Genomic DNA, 6,926 nt, shown 5'->3' with positions numbered 1-6,926 from the left:
ATGCTAAGCACCTGCAGGAATTTCAGAACCATTGGAATGCCTTCCACTCTAATGCATCTAAACCGTCCTGATTCAAAGAGCCCGATCCTGAATGTCACCCCGGCTCCCACGGAGGTCAGCTTGGCCCCAGGTTGGCAGTGAGAAAATAGATCCTGGAATTTGCAATATTCTGTCCCTATAGTGAAGGACAGTGGGGTGCTATGGGGAATAAGGACAGTGCTGGAAGTACAATGCCTCACACTTCCTTCGGCGGTGAAAGAGGAATTCGTGAAATAAGCAACAGGCCATGCTTAAAAAAATAAATAAATCCCCATTATATATTTAAAGTTGGTGTAACACGAAACCAGTCACCATTAAAACTTTAATCCAAAAGTACAAACATCAACTATAGTCCACGCATATGTATTGTGTTGATTTGGTTGTCAAATAACTTCCTATGTGGGAGAGAGGATAAAAAAATATGTGATTTACTATTCATAACATGTTCCATTGGATACTTTGTAACTGATTGACAAAAAGAAAAATATAACCCTCTGATAATTGTGCTACACATTTTAATATTTCTAATTATACCCTTGCACATTATTTTGCTTTTCATGTATCAGATCTGAATTTCTTTACATTAAAAAAAGAGAGGGCAAGAAACATTCCATTTGATCCTCTGTCAAGCATCATTGTGAATGAATCTGCCTGAAATGGAATGCCCCGGACAGGGTTAAAAATATCTTCCGATCCTGATTCTTCTCTAGCTTTCACTGGTAGAAAACAGACATGAGTCCACACACCCTTTGCTCTCCCCATGATGAGGGGCAGGGCCTCAACAAAAGGGATGGGGATGGGGTGGGTTTGGAGGCTTGCCTCCCCCAGCCCTACCTTCACCGACTGCCCATGAAAACAGGAGTATCCCAATGAAGTAAAACAAATCTAAGAGGAAAAGCAGGCCCTTAAAGTTTACTTCAGTCAAATATTAGTTGGAATGCAGCCCTGTGAACACAGTCCTTTAAAACGACTGAAAAAGTAAATAATTTCCATGAGAATTCAGATGTTGAATGTCTCTTATGGTTCGAAAGTTTCAGAGGGGTAGCTGTGTTTGTTTATAAGGGTACAGCTAGACTGCGGTGCTATTTTGGGATTCCGGAGGTAAATAGCTATTCCGCATCTTTTAAATCAGCCCATTATTTCGAAATAGATTTCAAAATACCAGGCTTGCTATTCCGACATCCCTGTAACACGAGGGTTAAGGGTCATTTTGGAATAGTGGTTTATTTCTAAATTAGATCGATATAAGATATTCAATTTGCATAGTTTAAATTGTGTATCTTATTCTGAGCTAAGGGTGCAGTGTAGATGCATCCTAGCAGAGAAACAGAGGGAATGGTGAGGGAAAGTGAAGGAAAATAAATATATTGTCAATTAGAGTGCTCGTGATAAATGATGCTATGGTTTTGAGATGTTTATTGTTTAGGCAAATTATTATTATTTACTTTATTCCCCAGCATAGAGGAAGCCTTTTCTGTCTTATTTAATTGCCCCCTATACCAGTACTATAGTCAGGGGGTTATTTTGAAGTTCCAAGTGTAAGGAAAGCAGCCACATAACTTTGTCTGACTTATTTAACTGGATTTGTACCTGGACTCTCATCTAGGTTTGAGGGAACATGATCCCTCTCATGGTATCATATCTATCTAGAGTATTTAATCAATTTACTGAGTAACCTATAACCATTTGTTACCATCATCTGAAGAAGTGGGCTGTGCCCATGAAAGCTCTTGATACCATCTACGTGTTTTGTTAGTCTATAAAATGCTACCAGCCCATTTGTTGTTTTTAAGTGTATCCTGCACAGACTAACTTGGCTACCCCCTGAAGCTTACTAACAAATTAGTAATTGTGGTATGGGTGTGTGCTTGCAGCCTTCGGTCAGGGCTCTGGCCAGTGAGCAATGTCAGCCAATGAAGTGATGTGTTTGTGTTAATGAATGTCCAAAGTTACAACATTATTTTGTGCGAAATATATGGGCACTTTTGGAATGTCCAGTTTTCTGTCATCCATTATCATTCACCTCTGTTACACAGACAGCACATTTGCATTGATACAGACACCGTAATTACAGCATGTGTGTGAACGTTAGCTGTTCTAGTTGGGAAGAAAGGAGTCAGATGCTCCTTGACGGGACTCTAGCCAGCAGTTCTGGGAATGTTTGAGCAACTCTCTTCCTCTGTGCTAATTAAGCATAAAATGAATGCAATTCTATTTCTTTACCAGTCATTGGTGCAGATAGCAGTGAAGAAAGAAATGGCCTCTGTGTTAAAAAGACACTTTTTAGGGTCTGTGCAGACACCAGTCCTACTTTGGACACCGTTGTCAGAACTTGACACTTCCACTAGCGGCAGATCTTGGTGATTCCTTAGAAAGATCAAGCAGTCTTTCGATGGCTAGTTGACTGGGACACGTTTTTGCCCAAAATTAATTTCATTTTCACTGGTAAAGAAACAACAGCAGCTGGCATAACAGGGTTTGTGGAACCATGATTGGAGTACCACACTACAAATAGTAAGTGCTAATCATTTTTGTTCCAGGCCTGAAATTCATTGTCTGCAGTCACATGAGCAAAAGCAAATTCATCAAGGGAGTGAACATGGCAAATCTAAATTCAGCTACTAATATACCAAAATAGCCATGAGTATAGTTTCTCTAATATGTGTAATGCTTTACATTCCACTAATTAGATCCATGTTAAATGTGTGTATATACATTTTTAAAAGAGAAGCTAATGGTGTCGTTAGGTATTTATTAAAGATGATTAAAAACAATCCAAATAATTTTGCCATTTTTTTCCTGATTTAGGAACTATTTTGTTAACCAATATAACACTTTCTAAATCTTCTAGCCAGCTCTGCATCCATAAACACATTTTTGAATGCTCATGAGTATGCTATTCTCTTACCCCTTATGTTTAAATAATGCATAGATCCATTACATTTCTCTATCTTCTTGAAGCCATGTGACACTTTGTTTACACACTGCCCATTTAGATACGTGTAACAGCCAGTCCATAGCAGGACAACTTGTTTCAGAACCCAGCACATTCTTACGCTGGAATCTACAGTCTTTGAGTGGTTGCTTTTCTTTTCCCTTTCAGCTAGTGTGTACATTTTTGGTTCAAAGTGAAACTGTCCCGGACCTCAGAACCTCCAGAAAGCAAAACGAGGGGGGAAAAATCAAGAAACCAGACACGGAGGGCACTAGTGTATTATCAGAAAGAATTTCAATGCAGTGGGCTGCCCAGCAGCAAATTAGAAAGTTTTGGCTCCTAAGAATGAGTTGTGTTGTTTGCTCCTGCACACTGCAGCTGCTCTCCCCACCCCCCCTTTTTGGTGGTTTATTACACACAAGCTACTAATGAATGGGAGCCGCTGTTTTACAGTACACCATGCTTACAGGACTTATCTCTAGGCCTACCACAGATTTGACTGATCACCAGCAGGGCTCCGCCATCATAATTCTTCCTAGAAACAGGAGGATAAAAAGGGGTTTGTTGGACGTTGGCTGGGTCTGCAGAGAATCCTGCCTGCAGGGCCTGCTGATGCCATCGCTAGCTGCTATGGTCTGTGGCCTAATAAGGTACAAGAAACAAAGATTGTTCACTTGTTCAAAAATACTACAGTGCCCGAGTGATGGAGAGTGGAGAAAGCAGGGCACTCATCCAAGTGGGATTAAGGCCGCAAGTGCAACTTTATAGGGCTGGCTGGGTGGCACAGTGGATATCGGCTGCTGAAAAATCCAGTTCAAACATAATTTATGACATGTCATTCACAGCCAGAGGTGGCTGTCATTAAGAGTTAAGTGTTGCATTGTGTTCAACTGATTCCGATAAGAATTCTGTAAGCTGCTTACACGTTATCATAACTCAGGAGTACTGAGAGAGAGCGACTGAGCGGGGAACACCATGGCCAAGCGGAAACTGAAATGATTTGCCACTCTGCAAATCTGAGCGAGCTGGTGGAAAGCTGGACGGCGGCGGCCAAAGTGTAAGGCAGAAGAGATTCTCCCACGGAGTCAGATTGAGGGGCCTCATCCTGCAAACATTTCCTGCCAGACACAGGTGCGGAGTCAGAATTGATATGGTAGCCCCTTTGAACCAGCTAGCCTGGCACAAAAGGACTAATGAGCAGGCATCACCTACAGCCTCCTCCCCCTGCCGGTAGAGAGAGCCTGTGCCTGGTGCAGACTGGCATGCCAAGCTCTGCGTGGCCTCCGTGGGAATGCTGGGCAGCATGCAGGTGGATTGAGGGCGTGATCAGGGGGTATCTGTACACCAGAAGTTCTATGCCCCCTACAGGGGCCCATAATGGTCATTATAGCAAAGGTGCAACTTAGGGCTGCCTTTGCTTGTGCTGAAAGCCCAACGTGGCTGACCTAGCTCTTGAACAGGGAGGTACACACTACCAGTCCTCAGTCCTGTGCCATATGCACCATGCCCATCAGTAAGCGTTTGCTGGACTGAGCCCTTAAAACACCATAACACTCCTGCAGTCGGCTGACGAACATGGGTTGGGGCTTGCAAGGTTTGGGCTGGCGTCTGGGCGCTGGGACCCTGCAAGGCATGCAGTAATGAGGTGATGCTAAAAGGATTCCTTGAAGCTTCTTGCAGGTGGACAGCAGGGTGGAGTAAGAGTAGAGCTGGGAGAAAAAGCCCTCTTTAGAGTCGAGACGTTCACATTGGGGAGGCCTGACAAAACTGGAAGAGGAAGTGGCTGTGCCCCTGAAAGCCACATGATCTAGCGTAGTGGTCACCAACCAGTTGATCGGGATCTACTGGTAGGTCTTGGAGCCTCTGACACTGATCCTGACCGGCTTGGCCAAGAGGCTTTCAAGTGCCAGCCCTTCAGCTGCCCCCTCCCTACTGCTGTGCAGCTCCTGCCCTTTGCTTTGGAGCTACCCCTCGCCCATGAACCTCCTCTCCTGCTTGTTGTACAGGGCAGGGAAGGGAGAGGAGGTGGCATTGATGTTAGGGTGCCCCCTCTCCCACCTGTATTCTATCTCCACAGAATGGATGGGGGGCACAACAGGGGTTGGGATGGAGGGAGCTTGCTGGCTGTTTTTTGAGAGTGGTGCAGGGCCTGGGCAGGGGTGAGTTTGCCTTAGCCCCACTGCACCATCCCCCAAGAGCCACCTGAGTTAAGCAGTGTGCAGCTAGAGCCAGCATCCCAAACCCCTGCCCAGTCATGAACCCCCTCCTGCACCTCAAACCGCAGTCCTAGCCCTGAGTCCCCTGGAACCAAACTCCTCTACAGAGCCTGTACCCTTAACCTCCTCCGGTATCCCAACCCCTGACCTGGGCCCAGCTGAAAGCCCCTTTCACACTCCAACTCCCTTAGCCCAAGACCAGAGCCTGTGCTCCAACCCTCTGCCTGGAGAAAGGGAGGAAGAATGAGGACGGAGTGAGCAGGGACAGGGCCTTGGAGAAGGGGCAGGGAAGGGTATTTGGATCTGAGGTAGATCTTGAATTGCACTTAAAATCAAAAAGTGGTCTCAGACTTAAAAAGGTCGGAGACCACTAATCTAGCTGATTAAGCACCCCTTCCAGAGCTCGCAATGGAATGGAAAGACAAGCCAGCAAGCCGGCTTTGCGGCCCATAATGCAGTTGGATGGTTTGTCCAGCAGAGCTTTGAAGGGGTGTAGGATAGTCTCCTCCACCCTAGGAGAACCCCTACATGTCAAAGGCAAAGCTCCCGCTGTATGGGATAGATCTGTCCCAATTTAACTCAACTGGATTGCCCCGTTAGAAAAAAGTCAATTAATTCCTAAACCCAAATCCAGAGCATGGATGTAATCAGAACAATGAGCACTTCCATGGTGCTGTCCATTTTCAGACATGCTCTTTCAATAGCGACCCATGTTCTTCGGATCCCAACGCTCGGTTGTTGTAATTCCCTTCTAGCGGGGCTTCGTCGGGGCTTGTTCCGAGACAGCGTGGCTTGAGCTACTGTGTTCATATTATGCTCCCCGAAAGCTGCTTTTTAAAGCCCTTAAAGGATCAGGCCCTGGATGCATTCAAGGCGTTACCCATCAGGCCCAAGCTTAAGGAAATTTGTGCTGATATGACACTGCTTTGAGTTCCCACCATTAATTAAGTCAGTCGAGTATCACAACTTTGGCATGCTGCTTCCTCCCAGAATTCAGTATCTCCTATCCACACTCACGTTTATAGCTATTCCCTCCGCTTTACCCTGTCTTTGCTCCTACTTTTTTCAGCCCTTCCTGTTTTTATATTCTTACAAAGTGGCCTTTTGATTTTTCTGTGTAGTTGATATTATATTAATCTCATGTGCCTTGTTCTGAGAGCTCTGGAGCAGGGGGTGAGCATGCTTCCGAACTAAAAGTATGATTGCAAGGTGATTTTCCAAATATTAACTAATCATCGTAACACCCTAGTGAAGTAGGTGAGTGTTATTGTCCTTGTTTCACAGAAGGAGGCAGGGGCAGTCGGTGCAACAGGGACAAAGAGATGGTCAAGTGTAGAATTAGAACTCAGGGGGTCTGATTGCTGGATCTGTGCTCATCGCTAGCCCATCATTAGTGTTCAGCCAACTACCACTTTTAGGCAAAGGAAGAGGAATGATGCAATACATCGTTACAGGGAAAGAACAGTGTGCATTTCCCCACAACGCAACTTGGTCAGGGTAATATCCCCTAGATCTGGCCTGCAGCCACCACGCTGACACCCTCACTACACAGCAACTCATGCTGTTTTACAGAGCTGACTTCTAATTGCTCTGCAAGCTGGGTAGGGACAGGAGAATTTGCGCACTGTCCCCGCCCCCAGCAAAATTCCTCAGCTCCCATTGGCCAGTTTCAGGTCAATAGGAGATGAGAAATTTTGCTGGAGGCAGGGGCAGAGCGAAGCCTCCTGCCTCCCTCT

Source organism: Pelodiscus sinensis, chromosome 10, assembly GCF_049634645.1.
Source record: "Pelodiscus sinensis isolate JC-2024 chromosome 10, ASM4963464v1, whole genome shotgun sequence".
Classification (NCBI taxonomy): Eukaryota; Metazoa; Chordata; order Testudines; family Trionychidae; genus Pelodiscus; species Pelodiscus sinensis.
Note: the sequence above shows the minus strand (reverse complement) of the source record.